This window comes from Colobus angolensis, unplaced genomic scaffold (genome assembly GCF_000951035.1).
Source record: "Colobus angolensis palliatus isolate OR3802 unplaced genomic scaffold, Cang.pa_1.0 Scaffold285, whole genome shotgun sequence".
Classification (NCBI taxonomy): domain Eukaryota; kingdom Metazoa; phylum Chordata; class Mammalia; order Primates; family Cercopithecidae; genus Colobus; species Colobus angolensis.
In genome coordinates, this window is record NW_012116099.1 from 319,775 (window position 1) to 335,142 (window position 15,368).

The following is a 15,368-nucleotide window of genomic DNA, read 5'->3' on the forward strand; positions in this document are numbered from 1 at the left end:
GAACCAGGTCTGTTCTCTGTTTTACTTTTCACAGTCCCAAGAGATTTGGCCTAATTTTGTGTATTTCTTAAAATCTGCCATTACACATGTTTGATCACTTGGTTCTTTCTCCCCCATGACTGCCTTTAGAGGAAAATTGAGTCTCACAGTTGCATGGCTCTGAACAGCAAACCCATAAGGCTTTCTTATTTTAATAATTCTACTTCTAATCACCACAGGGAAATAAGAAAGCAAAGAGAAGAAAAAAAATGTAAAAAGATTCAAAATAGTTAAAATATTAGCCGTTGAGCCCAGTTTATATAGTTCCTGAGACTTAGTTGTTATTTCTTAAAAGATACTAAAAGTCTTGTTTTTCATAGAGATGACTTTCGTTTATCATTAGAACTGTAGTTCAAAGCAGATTCAAGTTGGTACCACTTGTGAAATTGTCCAGTCACTATCCAAGCTCTAAGATTTTTTTTTTTTGAGACCGAGTCTTGCTCTGTCACTCAAGCTGGAGTGCAGTGGCGCAATCTCGGCTCACTGCAAACCTCCGCGTCCTGGGTTCAAGTGATTCTCCTGTCTCAGCCTCTTGAGTAGCTAGGATTACAGGTGTGTGGATTACAGGTGTGCACCGCCATGCCTGGCATTTTTTTTTTTTTTTTTTTTGTATTTTTAGTGGAGACAGGGTTTCGCCATGTTGGTCAGGCTGGTCTTGAACTCCTGACTTCAGGTGATCCGCCTGCCTTGGCCTCCCAAAGTGCTGGAATTACAGGCATGAGCCACAGTGCCCAGCTGCTCTAAGACTTTCATTATGAAACAGTGATGTAAGAAATGTCTAAGAAATAAAGCTATATGTCATATTAAAAAGACTGCCATTGGATGGGATTGGGGAATGTATATTAGGCTTAAAGAACTTTTGCCGCCCAATAATGAAAGCCACAGCTACGTGTGATCATTGAACATTTGAAATGTGGGTAATTTGAATTGAGATGTGTTGTAGCAAACTACACGTTGGATTCCAAAGACTTAGAATGGAAAAAAAAGAATTTAAAATAACAATAATTTTTATATCAATTACATGTACATTGATTATATTTTAAAATTCTGTGTATAGTGAGTTAAATAAAATACAGATAGTCCTTGACTTATGTTGGTTCTACTTATAATTGTTTCTCTTAACAATGGTGCAAAAGTGGGAACACATCCTTTAGAAATCATACTTCAAATTTTTGTATTTTCCCAGGCTAGCATATGTAATGAGATTCTCTTGCAATGCTGGGCAGTGGCAGTGAGCCACAGCTCCCAGTCAGCTGTGTGACTGTGAGGGGAAACAACCATGAGATATTCAATGCTTAACTACAAAATAGGCTTTGTGTTAGATGATTTTGCTCCACTGTCGGCTAATGTAAGCGTTCGGAGCACATTTAAGGTAGGCTGGGCCAAGCTATGGTGTTTGGCATGTTAGGTGTGTTAAATGTATTTTTGACTTACCATATTTTCAACTTAGGATGGGTTTTTCAGGATGTAAGCTTATTCTAAATCTAGGAGCATCTATATATTATTAAAATTAAGTTCACCTTTTTAATTTTTAAATTTGAGGTAATTACAGAGTCATATGCAGTTGTAAAATATAATACAGAGAAATCTCATATATCCTTTACCTAGTTTTCCTCACTGGTAATATTTTACAAAACAACAGTACAATGGCAGAACCATGCAGTTGACATTGATGTAATCCACTGACCTTATTAAGATTTTACCAGTTTCACATGCACTCATTTGTGTGTGTGTGTGTTTAGTTCTATGCATGTGTGTGTTTAGTTCTATGCAATTTAATCACCTTTGTAAATTCATTATGACACGACCACAGTCAGGAATGGAATTCCATCCCAAGGATCTCTGTGCCACAGCCATCTCACTTCCTCCTCTCCTCTCTAACCTTTGGGAATCACTGATCTGTTCTTTATCTATATAATTTTGTCATTTCAAGAGTGTTATAGAAATGGAATCACATAGTTTGTAACTTTTGAAATGAGGTGTTTCACTCTGCAAAATTCCCTTGAGATTCATTCAAGTTGTGTTATCAATAGTTATTTCCATTCTATTGTTGAGTAGTATTTCGTGTTTCTTTTAACCTTTGTAATGATGACACTAGAAAGTTGAAAATTACATATGTAATTTGCATTTCTGGCTTTCATTGTGTTTCTATTGGACAGCATTGGTTTAAGAGAATGTTTGCTAGAAGTAATTAAAAAGCATATTTCTGTTAAGATTTTCATGGAACTTTAGGTATTCCTGTGTTAAATGGTGTATTTTGTTCTGCTAACTTTAAATTTGGAAATGAGAAAGGGAGCAGTGGCTTTAAAAAAAATCATTTCAAGAGAGTAAAATTATCTCAGTGTCCCTCCCACATCCCTCCTCCTGCCTTTTTTTTTTTTTTTTTTTTTTCCGGTCAGTTTTTCAGTAAGAAACCCTTCGTATTTCTATCCACAAAAGAAACTTTTCATCAGGTTAGGCAGCAGAGGGGTATCTTGCAACCACTCCCATGGCCTTCAGCACACTGGTTTGAGACTAAATGGCTCATATTTATCTGATATTTTCCCCCTTGGGAGCTCTAGAAACTTTTCTCTTTTTCAACTTAAGCTTCAAAAAGAAACCAGCTCAGTTAGCTTATGATGGAGGGAAGAAACAGGACACAGGGACACTTCAGAGCAGATTAGAGTGGAGGTAAAGGGGAATACCATTTTCAATTAAAATTGCCTGGGGAAATTAGGTAGGCAGAGAATAATTACCTGGGTTGGCATGCATCCAAGTTTCTGAAACTAAGACCCTGCTTGGATGTTCTGAGGGATCATTGACAACCACAAGTAGCCAAGAACCTTGAAGTTTATGTCTCATCTCAAATGTATTAGAGAGTTCTGGGTACAATGTATGGCTATTTTAAGTCAAATTATATAGCATGAGATGTTCTAACAAAACCCTATGAAAACCAATACCCTTGGGAGGCTGAGGCAGGAGTTCGAGACCAGCCTGGCCATCATGGTGAAACCCCATCTCTACTAAAAATACAAAAATTAGCCTGGCAGTGGTGGCGGGTGCCTGTAGTCCCAGCTACTCGCGAGGCTGAGGCAGGAGAATCACTTGAACCTGGGAGGGGGAGGTTACAGTGAATCAAGATCGTACCACTGTACTCCAGCCTAAGAGAAAAAGTGAGACTCCGTCTTAAAAAAACAAAACAAAACAAAACCCAAAAAATCAATACCCAAAACAAGCGATACCACAAAGCATCAGATTAAAGGAGATTTCTGTGACAAAATATACATTTCTGTGATCTCAGCTGTGCGACCAACAGGACACTGGGGCTGAGATTGAACTGTAGGAGAACATGAAGAGGACTGATTAAAGTACAGTTTTAGTCTCCTACCTCCTTAGGCAACAGGCCCGAGTACATTAACAGTCCTTGGATAGCGTCTTGCAAGTACCAAGAAACATCACTGAGTAAATGTCCTAATGCAAGGACTTGTCCAACCTAGTCATGCAAATGAACCATTGAAAGCAAATCTGCCTTGAATGCAAATGTCAAGATTTAATATTGTACTCCCCACCCCAGCTCTACCTCCAATGACCTATTACTATTATACAATTGCTAAGCATGGTTTCTCAGGGTCTGTCTTGCCTATGGCTGGCGGCGTGTGGTTCTGTGCTGCCATTGCTACGGGGGGATAGATTCATGTTATTGAACTATAGATTTTTTCTTTCTCATTACCTAGAGGAGGGCCCAGCATCTTCTCCACAATAGGAAAGGGATCCAGTCATGTTTCTTACTTGCTTCTAGTGTTAGGTTTTGCTGTGTTTTCATTGTTTCATAATCTCTCAATTTCAAAATGGTGCGTAGTGGAAGAGGATTTAGAAGGAAGAAAAGAGAGAAAAAGGAATCAATTATATTTTTTCTCTTTCCTCTTTCAAAATAAAACACAGGGGTAGAGGAATACTTGTATTATTTTCTTTTTTAAAGAGATTTTCATAGACTTGCTGAACAAGGCAGCTGCTGGTCTATAGGGTATTTTAATCCAGATTACAGAAATGTACCCCTTTGCAGGGCTGCAGGCCGCACTCACCTCTTGGCAATGGACGTGAGCCGTATCTGTCTGAGTGCAATGCGTGTGTGCTTGGCCACCATCTTCTGCTGTATCATAGATGCAGAAATAGCCCCTATTTTATACTGTGGAAGCACAGATGGATGTGCAGACAGTTGCCTTAAGAGGACGGGTCCCAAGGCCAGTGTGTCAGGGGTCAATTCCTGCTCCTTTGCTTACCTGTCATATGACTCTGGATGAGTGAGATGACTACTCTGTGCCTCAGTCTGCTCATCTATAAAACATTTCTATTTCATAGAGTTTGACGAGATATAATGAGTTAATATACATAAAACACTGAGAGTGGTACCTGGATATAGTAATTTCTCGTTGATTGGTAGTTATTACTATTTGCTTCTGACAGTTTTGCTCTCTAATCAAACATGTTTTTGAAGGGAGATTTCTTAAGGATTCTCATTTTTTTAAGTCTTATCTAATAAGCCATGTACTAGTGGATATGTTAAGCAGGATTTTAATTATATTTCAACTTTTGCTCTTTTTTTGAGACAAGGTCTTGCTCTGTTGCCTAGGCTGGAGTGCAGTGGTACGATCTCAGCTCACTGCAGCCTTGACTTCCCCGGTTCAAGTAATCTTCCCACCTCAGTCTCCTAAGTAGCTGGGACTACAGGCATGTGCCACCATTTCTGGCTAATTTTCTGTATTTTATGTAGAGATGGATTCTCACTGTGTTGACCAGGCTGGTCTCTAACTCCTGGGCTTAAGCAGTCCTCCCACTTTGGCATTCCAAAGTGTTGGGATTATAGGCGTGAGCCACCACACTTGGCCTGCTTTTACTTTAAATATTAGTGTGGTTATGTATATGCTGCCTCTGTGTAACTTCCCAATAACCAAGTCAGTTGAATGAAAGAGCAGTTTAAATTGGTTGACACCATGTACAAAATATAACCTAATTCAATTACAACATTTTGGCCCATGTTATTAATTGGATACTCTGTCCTGAAAAAAACAAAACAAAACAAACAAAACCCAAATTTTTGGTCCTTCTAGGTACTGAGTATGTGCTTGCTGCTTCTTTTAAAGAGTGTCACTCTTCTAGACATCTAGTTTCATAAGGTTTAGTTTAAGGTAAAGAAGAGAAACATCTCTTATAGATATAGAACTTGGTAGCATACAGATATTCTTTGCGTTAGATATGGAAGCCCAAGAACATTTGGGACAATTGTTAAAAATGTACTGACTGGTTTTATTTAGCCTCTCTGCTAGTCAGTTAACTTTTCTTATGACATAGGTGCAGATTCAAGCCTGAGTTACATAGATGACAAATGCATGCTAAGTTAGGTGTAACAGGCAGAATTCTAAGGTGTCCACCCAAGACTACTGCCCCTTGGTTTACACTTCCTGTTTGATCCCTAGGAATGTGACTATGATGGGATGTCACTCCTGTGATTAGGTTATGTTGCATGGCACAGTTTACTTTAAGAATAAAAGTTTGTCCTTGGTGGACCCTAAAAGGGGTTGGAGCGACAGATTCAGAGAGAAAGATTCCATCAGGGGAGATTCTCAATAACCGGCTTTGAAGATGTTGGGGTCCATGTGACAAGGAATGTGGATGGCATCTAGGAGCTCAGAGTGGCCCCCACAGCCTGAGTGAACTTGTAAGCAGATTATTTCTCTGAGCCTCCAGAAAGGATGAAGCCTAGCCAACACCTTGATTTTAGCCTTGTAAGATGCTGAACAGAAAACCCAGCAACTATGTCTGCACTCCTGACTGACAGAGCTATGAGCTAATGAATGTGTGTTGCTTCAAGTCACTACATTTGTGGCAATTTGTTATGCAGCTGTAGAACACTAAGACATGAAGGAAACCAGGCAAAAGAATGTAGGCTAGCAATTGCAAAGCCATTACCATTATTTAGAGAAAAATAACACCTATAAAAAACTTGTAATGAATCCCTCTAAAGAGCCCTGTTTTGCGTTGTAGAGCCAGTTACCCACAGTAAATGACAGACAGAGGAGCTGTAAGTTTTCTGGGCAGAGTTTAGATGCTTTCTCAAACTGGCAGTTTTAGACACAGGGAGGGGCAAATGAATGGATAAAATAGCTCTTTTTCTTGGTGTTTACTGCATGATGGCAAAGAAAAAATACAGAATAGGAAGTTGGAATCCCCTCCCTTCCATGCTTATACATGTTGCTGATGAGGGCTTTCATTTAAGGATCACTCACTTGGGTCGGTGAGAGGAGAACATAGGTGATGGAGTTGGCTGGGTGGAAGTGCTCTGGAGGGTGGGGGCTGTGGGGACCTGAAAACCCAAGCTTTCTCTGAGGGGACAGATACCTCTCAGCTGTGGCTGAGCTGTCTGCAGCATTCTGTTGCCAAATCATCCAAATTTCTAAGAGAAGCTAGCAGTCCAGATATTTATGTGTAATCTCTCATTTTTTAATATGAATAACCAGCTAAAACTTTAAAAGATCACCATGGATTCATATAAATATATATGTGGCCAGATCAGGCCCATGGACAGCCTCTCCGTGAATGCAGCCTAGAGAATTAGTATAGGGGGGCAGTTCCAGAGACTGAGAGAATTGGAGGATGTGAGTGCCATGAGTTCTAGGAGTTTTGTCTGTTTTTTTCACTGCCATATACTCAAACTGAGAACAGCATCTAGCACACAGTAGGTGCTCAATAAATATTGTAGCGTGAACCTCAGGAAACATAAACATATTAATACCTTACATGAATATATAAAATATGATTGCATTGGCAAAACTTGTTTCTAAGATTTGGTTACTTTTAATGTCTAGGCATGGTATGATTTGGGCTAACACAGTGTCCTTTTGGCCCCCTCGCTTTCTTTTCTTAACCTGTGATTCATTTGAGGGCTTTTATGGAAGTCATTAGCTATGGCAGAACAAAGGCATTGATCCCTTTTGTGTTGCTTGGGTGCCTTGCTCCTCTCATCTCATCTCACTCTGACCCTGACTTCTGAGATGAGTCCTAACACCACCTGCATTTTACAGGCAGGAGTTGGTTTCAGAAAGGTGAAGACAGTTGCTTGAAACTGCACAGCTGGTGAATGCTGGTGCTCAGCTCTTCTGACTGCCAAGTCTTTGCCCTTCACCTCTGTGCTTGATACTCAGCATGCACTGGAACCAGTCATGTCAGCATCACCTGAGAGCCAGAGCTTCCCACATGCTGAATCTCAGGCCCTCCCTCAGACCTACAGTCAAACAGAATGTGCATTTTAACCAGATATGTTGGTGATTTGTATGTTAAAGTTTGAGAAGCATTGTCCTACCCCACTGGGTTCTAAACTTGGATTATTCCTGAATCACTTTTATGGATTTGGCCAAACTTGTGTTTTACCTGAACTCATGACTCATCTTTTCCACTTAAATATATTGGTTTAAAAAGAAAATACAACTGTGATAAATAATGATGGTAATGTGGTAACATTACTATTATAAGTAGCTATAAATAATTATAGTTATGTACCCAATAGAAGTTATGTACTCATTCAATAGAAGAATGATTCCATTTTCTATAAATAGAAGGTAAGTGCTAATGTCCATACACTCTATGTTACCTCTCCATGTACCATTGTAAAATATCTGTATTTTAAGATGGTACATGGAAACTATACCATTAATAATGAAGTGTAATAAACTGTGAAATATCTCTTCATGGACCATTAGTGGGAGTGTGTTCCACTTTGGGAAATAATGCTGTGGTCGATTGTAAAAATATCCACAAGGTCTTTCCCACTGTACGTTCATGCCTTTGCAATGCACAGTGCCCCATCAAGAGGTGGGACCATTTCTCTGTGTTTTGAATGTGGGCTTGACCACGTGACTAGTTTTGCCAGATGGTATGTTAGCCAATGCGATCCATCAGAGGCTTGGAAAGTGCTTGTACTTTGGGGCCTGCCTTCTTGCTTCTCTTGCAAACTTGTGAACACCGAAATAAGTGGCTATTGGTTTAAGCTACAGAAGTTTGAAGTCTTTGTTATATTGCACAAACTCATTGACACAACTGCTTTCTAACACTCTGTTTGCTTGCAAAACAATAATTTCCATGTTCAGTATTAAGTCAGAGTAAAATGATCTGTTTTGGTTCAACCTTGCCCAATTATTCTTCACTTTAAAACAAAATCTGAATATTGAATATCTTGGAGGAGGACATTACGTGCTAGTCTTTTTGTGTTCAGTACCCATATAGATTCACTAAAACAGGTATGGCCATGTCACCTTCAAATATTTGTAGTTTTTTTCTCCTCTGAGAAATAAAAGCTTCACCCTTGGCTAAAGTTCCCCATTGCTTTGAAATAAGACTTTGTAAAACACTGTGGCATGATTAGTGGCGGTTTACAGTAAAATGTTGGTGTTTTCTTATGGCTTAAAGGCAGTTTCATATGTATGCTTTTCTTTTGTCAGGATAAAATAAAATTGGGTATTTTCTATTACAAGGAATCCCCTGAAGAATCACAATAAGAATTTTTAATATTTATAAATTTTACCACTTACTGTCTTTTCTTGAAGAATGTGCATAAGTGTTTTCTCATTTTTGGAAAAAGCTGACTGATATTCACTGGCAAACTCACTGAAGTGTAACCTTTTTTTAAAGACTGCTTTCATGAAGTACAATTTACATACCATAGAATGCACTCACTTAAAATGTACAATTCAATGGTTTTTAGTGTTAATATATTCGCAGCATTGTGCAACTATCAACACAATCTAACCTTTGAATTTTCATTACCCCAAAAAGAAATCCCATCATGCTCCTTTAGTCGTAGAGAGCCACTAGTCTGCTTTCTGTTTCTGTGGATTTGCCTGTGCTGGACATTTCATATACATGGGAACATACCATATCTTTGTGCTTGGCTTTTCTCCCTTAGCATAATTTTTTTTTTTTTTTTTGAGACAAAGTCTCACTTTGTCACCCAGGCTGGAGGGCAGTGGTACAATCTCAGCTCATTACAAACTCTTGTCTCCCAGGTTCAAGTGGTCCTCTTGCCTCAGCCTCCTGAGTAGCTGGGATCACAGGCGTGCGCCACCACACCCAGCTAATTTTTGTATTTTTAGTAGAAACAAGATTTCACTATGTTGGCTAGGCTGGTCTTGAACTCCTGACCTTAGGTGATCTGCCCACCTTGGCCTTCCAAAGTGCTGGGATTATAGGCATGAGCCACCATGCCCTGCCCAGCCATCGTAATGTTTCTTTGAAGTTAATTCACATTGTCATGTGTATCTGTGTTGCATTTTTGAATTGCTAGATAATATTCTATTACGTGAACATACTACATGTTTTGTTAATATGTTTATCAGTCGATGGACATTGGGACTGTTTACAATTGGGCTATTATGAATAATGCTATGAAATTTTACATGTAATTTTTATATGGATATATGTCTTCATTTTTTCTTGGGTTCATATCTGGAAGTGGAATTGCTGGGTAATACAGTTCCTTCACTTTTAACCATTTGAGCAATTGCTAGACTGTTTTCCAAAGCAGCTGCGTCATTTTACATTTCCACCAGCAGTGTACGAAGGTTCCACTTCCTCTAAATTCTTCTCAACACTTGCTAGGTCTTTGGATTATAGCTTTTCTAGTGGCTGTGAAACAGTGTCTCATTGTGGCTTTGATTTGTATTTCTCTAATGGTTGAGCATCTTTTCATGTATTTGTATATCTTTTTTGGGAAGTGTCTATTCAGGTCATTTGCCCATTTTAAAATTGGGTTATTTGTCTTTTTCCTGTCCAGTTCTAAGAGTTCTTACATCCTGGATAAAAGTTCTTTATCAGATTTCCTGTTCTGTGGGTTCTCTTTTCACTTTTTTGGTGGTGTACTTTGAAGCACAGAAGTTTTTAAAGAGGTTTGACTTATCTTCTTTTTTCTTTTGTTCTTCATGCTTTTGGTGTCATACCTGAGAAACCATTGTTCTAGCCACAAAGATGGTGTCACCCAAGATCACAAAGATTTCCTCCTATGTTAGATTTACTTTTAAGAATTTTATAATTTTACTTCTGTGGTTCACTTGGAGCTAATTTTTGTCCATGTTGTGAGGTAGGAGCCTATCTTCATTCCTTTGCATGTGAGTATTCAGTTGTCCTGGCACCATGTGTTGAATAGACTGTCTTTCCCCATTGAATGCTCTTGATACCTTTGTTGAATGAAACAGCTTTTGTTTGCGTTCACGCTGATACACCTCTGGGATTTGCGATTTTGTTTACCTATTATGGGAAAATAGCTTTCTTCTTTGAAAGACCAAAACATGTGTGCGCGCACGCACACACACACACACACACACACACAGCCTCTATCTGTCTCTCACACACACACTCATACACACCGTCCCTTCTTTACCAAAGCCCCGTGTAATCCCTTCATGACCCAGAATAATAGTATTTGAAAGGAAAAGTTGACATGCTGGAGCCTTCATTCACATGTTATTACAACTCCAAGTCAGTGGCAATAGTTTGGCTGTGACATGCCAGTAGCTAAATAGTTCATGACAAATTGCTTACACTGCTTAACTTCTTTGTAGTTAAGTATTTCAACACTGGCTTTCCCAAATGTTGCAATATCCTATATATGCCCAGAATTAAAAAGGTTTATGGAACAATGAAGCAGTTTATGTTAGGTGGTCACTAGGGAATTAAAGAAGAGAAGGGAAAGCATGTGTCCAGTCTCTAAGTCTTTGATTACGAAATGACTTGGGCAGCAAGTGGTTTCTCAAAACGAGGAGCATGGTGTGGCAGGATCATTAATCTGTGAGCTTTTTGGGAAGTCGGCCTGTTTCATAGGCTCAGGAGACATAAAAGAGTCATATAGTTTAATATTCCATCTCTAGGTAGGCCACCTAATTATTCAGCATTCAACAAAGATTTATTGAGCATCTACTCTGTGCCAGGCATTATGCTAGGTATTGGGGAAATACCTAATGGTTTTCAATAACACACAATCCCTGTCTTCATGGGAGTCGTATCTTCATATTAAAACATAATTACAAATACAAATGTAATATTGAAAATCTGGTAAATGCCATGGAAGAAGTGGCACTGTAGGGGCTAAACATGGGTGAGGGTGCCTGTGTTTGAATGTCAGCTTTGTGTGATTCTTGAATATTCAACTTCTTCATTCCCTTTTCTATAAAGTAAGAGTAATCCCAGTACATATATTTTTGAGTTTTTATGTGGATTATAAATGATGATTCAATCCATGCTTAGACCCAGCCTGCATCATAGTAAATTGTCACTAAATTAGTAAAGTCAGGGTACATGATGCTGTGTATTCCCTAATTCTGTATATTTGAAGTGGGATGTTGCTTTCTGTAGAGACTTTGGAGTGAATTGGCTTTTTTCCCATTTTAGTTATAAAAATAATTTGCTTCATGGTAAAATATTACATAATAGTTAAGTGTTAGGTTAAAATCAAAGATCCTACCCTTTAAAATTTTCCTTTTGGTACTAGTCCCCTAGAGGGAACTAGAGGTAGCCACACTCAATGTTTCTTGTTTTCCCTCCAGATGTGTTATTTGTGTATAACGATATATATGTCTGTGTATCTACATATAGATTAGTGAGGTTTGTCTTAACACAATGGGGTCATAGTATCCATATTACTACCCTACTTCAGATTTTTAAAATTAATAAAATTACCTGAGAATTTGTTTCCATGTCTGTTCATACAGGTACAGATTTCCTCTCTTGTTTTGCATGGTGTAGTCTTGTATTATATGAATGTACCAATCTACCTGAGACCTCATTAAAGGACTCTGCTGTAGTCACCTCTATACATAGATTGTGACCTTCACAAATTTCAATTCAAACTTTACAGACACAATTTTCCCAGGTGTCATCAGTTGCTTCTGCCTTCTTACCACATGGAAATGGGCTTCCCCTTTTGTGTACTTTTTTTTTTTTGAGATAGAGTTTTAATCTGTTGTCCAGGCTGGAGTGCAGTGGCACGATCTTTGCTCACTGCAACCTCTGCCTCCTGGATTCAAGTGATTCTCTTGCCTCACTCCCGAGTAGCTAGGATTACAGGCATGCACCACCACACTTGGTTAATTTTTTTATTTTTTGTAGATATGGGGCTTCACCACGTTGACGAGGCTGGTCTTGAACTCCACTCCCAAGGCAAGTGATCTGCTTGCCTCGGCCTCTCAAAGTGTTGGGATTATAGGCATGAGCCACTGCACCTGGCCACTTTTGTGTACTTCTGACACCACCTGGAACTTTTCCTCCCACTCCACCTTGAAAAGATCCTGAAATCTAGATTTCAGCCAAATCAGAAATCCAGTGTCAAATTCAGAATCAACATAAACAACTTAATAACAAAGACAATACAGAAACATCCATAAAAAAAGACTCTCTTTGCAGATAGATGTAATTCTGTTATAAAAAGAGTTTTTTTCCAATTACAGTTCATCTAAGGACATTATACTGCTAATCAGGAAAAGATAATTATATTTACTTTGAGAAGGTTTCAGATAGCCTTGTTGTTCTATTGCTGCTTAATTATTTTAATAGATTAAGACGCTGAGTAGGATATTAGCAGCATTGTAGAGACAGTGTATAAACTCTGTTGGCTGGGTGTAGCAGTCATAATTCTGATACGATGACTGCGTGTCTGTGTCATCTGTTTGCAACTTACGCCACTGATTTTTTTTTTGTTTTACTGACGTTTTTAAATTTACATATAGATTCTGATTTTGAAGTGCAAAGGATTGTTTTTCTCCATAAAAACTCTAAAAGTCCTATACATTGATTTGTCTCGTCTGTGTCTGTTTCACAGAGGACGGTGCTGCTGTGAGTTTGACGAAGTGGACATTACCTGCAGTTGGTCCAGAGCTGCCCGGTGAGTACTTTATAGCCTGTGTGGAGAGTCTTTGGTTGTAGGGTATCCCTTGATCAAATTGCTGTTTATTTATTTATTTATTTTTTGAGACAGAATTCTTGCTCTGTCACCCAGGCTGGAGTGCAGTGGTGCAATCTTGGCTCACTGCAACCTCTGCCTCCTGGGTTCTAGAACTTTCAGTCTGTAAGATGAATCCCTTCATTCTGGCTGGTGCTGCTTCTGAAATGCCTCTCAAAACTGATTCACAGACATCTTCCTTGATGCGGCAGAGCATTAAGCAGGATCTCCTAGCACTTTCGAGGTTCAAGTTTATTAATTTCACTACTAACTTTGGGCACTTTACCCTTTGCTAGATTTTCTACTTGCTCTCTGCGATAGTGTTGCCTGCATTTAGTAAGCATCACATGTTTTTGAAGTCATCATTGTCTATAATTCTTTCTGGGGAGAAATGTATGTGACTTGTTTTCAGTCCTGTGCAGATTTTGCTTAAGAAGATTCCCACTGATGTGAAAAATCACAACTGTGCACATTATCAGCAAAAATCCTCCATTTTGGGGGAACTACCAGGGGATGATGTAAATAAATTCTTCCAGTGCTCCCCTAATGGTTCATTTTACAAACCTTTAAAGAAACGCGAAAAGGGGAACTGGAAATATCTTTATATGGCCGATTTGTTTCATTTATAAACTGTAACTTGCCAATACTTGTATTCCAGAGCCAGAATCCTAGTGAATATGAGACATTGTTCTTTTATAATCCCTTGATCAAGTTGTTGTTTCTTTATGTATTTACTTTTTTTCAGATGGAATTCTCACTCTGTCACCCCGGCTGGAGTGCAGTGGCATAATCTCGGCTCACTGCAACCTCTGCCTCCTGGGTTCAAGCAGTTCTCCTGCCTCCACCTCCTGAGTAGCATTACAGGGGCATACCACCACGCCTGGCTATTTTTTGTGTTTTTAGTAGAGATGGAGTTTCACCATGTTGGTCAGGCTGGTCTCGAACTCCTGACCTCGTGATCTGCCCGCCTCGGCCTCCCAAAGGGCTGGGATAACAGGCATGAACTGCACCTTGCTCAAATTTCTATTTTTTAATTGCTGTTATAAGCAAAGCTTTTGGACTATGTATCATTTCTTACCTTCAGGAACAAGAGGTCGTTTTATAGCAATGGCATGAACCAGCAACTTTACTGTTCCTCTCAATAGGTCCTCCTGGAGGATCTGTTCCTCTGGGCTGTTGGCATTTAACGGCAGAGTTTTTTCCTCCAGTGTGTTGCATATCATGTGAGATACTTCATTATCTTTTGGCAGTGACTGTGGCTGATTTTTTTCCGGCCTTTCCATGAGGGGAAGGAAGAATCGCACAACCCGACACTTCTCTAAGTGATCAGTGTTTAATGATGACAAGAGATATCCAGAAAGTAGATTTATTATTGAATGTTCCTATCTATTTTTAGTTAAGTGCACTATCTTTTACTACTCCCCAAGGGTGACCCATAAACCATGTCTTAGTAGGCAAAGAAGAGTTGGGGAGTAGGAAGGACTGAATAATTCTCTAGGGACTTTAAATCAGTGTGGACACATCATCTGCTCTTCACTCCTTCGTCACATTGATCTGGACTATCCACTTTCTCTGTGTAAGACGTGTATTATCCTTAAATAGGTCATTTTTCATCAGCTATATTTATAAATGGTTCTTGTGACGAATTTTGTGCTTAGTGAATATAAACACTTGATTCAAGAGTCCAAAAAAGAGAACCCCAACAGAGCTCGGAAGTTTTGTTAAATATTTTAAGTTCAAAGAGGAAATTCCTCTACATTAAGGAGTATAAATGCTATACATTTAATTTTACAAAGGCTTGGCTGGGAGCTGTGGCTCACGCCTACAATCCCAGCATTTTGGGAGGTCAGGTGGGTGGATCACGAGGTCAGGAGATCGAGACCATCCTGGCTAACGTGGTGAAACCCCGTCTCTACTAAAAATACAAAATATTAGCTGGGCGTTGTGGCGGGCGCCTGTAGCCCCAGCTACTTGGGAGGCTGAGGCAGGTGAATGGCATGAACCTGGGAGGCGGAGCTTTCAGTGAGCTGAGATCCCCCCACTGCACACCAGCCTGGGCAACAGAGCAAGACTCTGTCTCAAAAAGAAAAAAAACAAAAAAAAATTTTACAAAGGCTTTGGATGGCTCCAGATCCTGGGCTGAAGCACAGTGCATGGACAGTGTACTCTCGTCCTACTCCCAGTAGGACCTGATTAGACTTGGAGCCCCAGATGTCACCTGGTGGTTGATTGCTTATGTTAGTCCTGCCTTCCTTCCAGAGAATCCTTCCATATGTCCCTCCATCCTCTCCTGAAAACAAAACCATTTGGCCTCTACTCTAGCATCATTCACTTGCTACATATCTTGAATTGTGAGTTGTTTTTTAAAACA

At 39.4% G+C, this 15,368-nt stretch overlaps 1 protein-coding gene across 2 annotated transcripts in view; it reads left to right on the forward strand.

Annotated features, from left to right (window-relative positions):
- PLCB4 (phospholipase C, beta 4) overlaps positions 1–15,368 on the forward strand; it is a 411,010-nt gene that overhangs the window by 128,955 nt on the left and 266,687 nt on the right. For both annotated transcript variants that reach the window (XM_011948853.1, XM_011948852.1), the window contains exon 2: positions 12,878–12,940. The gene's annotated coding sequence lies outside the window, so the exon portion shown is untranslated. The remainder of the gene's footprint in view (positions 1–12,877; positions 12,941–15,368) is intronic.